The following is a 1,185-nucleotide window of genomic DNA, read 5'->3' on the forward strand; positions in this document are numbered from 1 at the left end:
TGGCTAGTCGATATCTTAAGTAAATTTTCCAGTCGACAGAAATCCATGGTACAATAAAAACAGGTAGAAGCCAATTTGACGTCAAACCTACAAAAGTCAAAGTTTTCGGGAGAGTAAAAATAAAAATGAGCGTGTGTAANATGAGCGTGTGTAAGGAAAAATAAAAAATTACATTTCACTGGTTGACGTTTTTAAGTAAATTTGAAGTTTAATTTTATTTATTTATTTTCTCTAGTTAAAATTTGTTAATTCGTTTGTTGTTTTCTGTCTTTGAATTATGAGTTGCAGTGTTGTTGGAGGGACTTTTCGGCATAAGAGTCATAGTAACAGCCATGATAAAAACATAACAAGGTAAAACCATTGAGAGGCAGTCTGACGTTTGCCAACAATATAATTTTAAAATCAAAACTCAAACTCACACACACATTCTCATTTTCAATCTCAAACAACAACAATTGTGAACAATTTAATTTTTTTATTTTCAATTTTATATGATTTTAAAATGTTGGCAAACGTCAGAACAAAATCATGGCCGACGAATTGAGAGAATGAATTTACCTTGTAATGTTTTTATCATGGTAACAGCACTTGCCTTTCCTGTACCACCCGGTGCATTTATAAAATCTGCTGCTTTAATATGTTTAACGCACAGCAAGGCATTTCGCTGCGGCTCTGCCCCACAGCTGCTTTCTCAACGCTCCTCACGCGAAGGACATTGAGGCACGTTAAAAAAATTAGTGGTATTTGATTTATAAACCGCACAACACTACACAAATTCAAATGTTAATTAAAATTTGTTTTTAACGAACATTAAAAAAAAACAAAATGACATTTAAAGCGTAACGAAATATAGGAAATAAAAGAAAGCCAAGTTGAAGTTTAAAGGTTTGGTTCTCATGAGAGCAACGTCATTTTGGCTTCTACCNGCTCTGCCCCACAGCTGCTTTCTCAACGCTCCTCACGCGAAGGACATTGAGGCACGTTAAAAAAATTAGGGGTATTTCATTTATAAACCGCACAACACTACACAAATTCAAATGTTAATTAAAATTTGTTTTTAACGAACATTAAAAAAAACAAACGACATGACATTTAAAGCGTAACGAAATATAGGAAATAAAAGAAAGCCAAGTTGAAGTTTAAAGGTTTGGTTCTCATGAGAGCAACGTCATTTTGGCTTCTACC

The sequence above is a fragment of the Rhagoletis zephyria genome, unplaced genomic scaffold, assembly GCF_001687245.7.
Source record: "Rhagoletis zephyria isolate East Lansing unplaced genomic scaffold, Rhagoletis_zephyria_1.1 Rzeph_scaffold_01833, whole genome shotgun sequence".
In the NCBI taxonomy this organism is placed as follows: Eukaryota; Metazoa; Arthropoda; class Insecta; order Diptera; family Tephritidae; genus Rhagoletis; species Rhagoletis zephyria.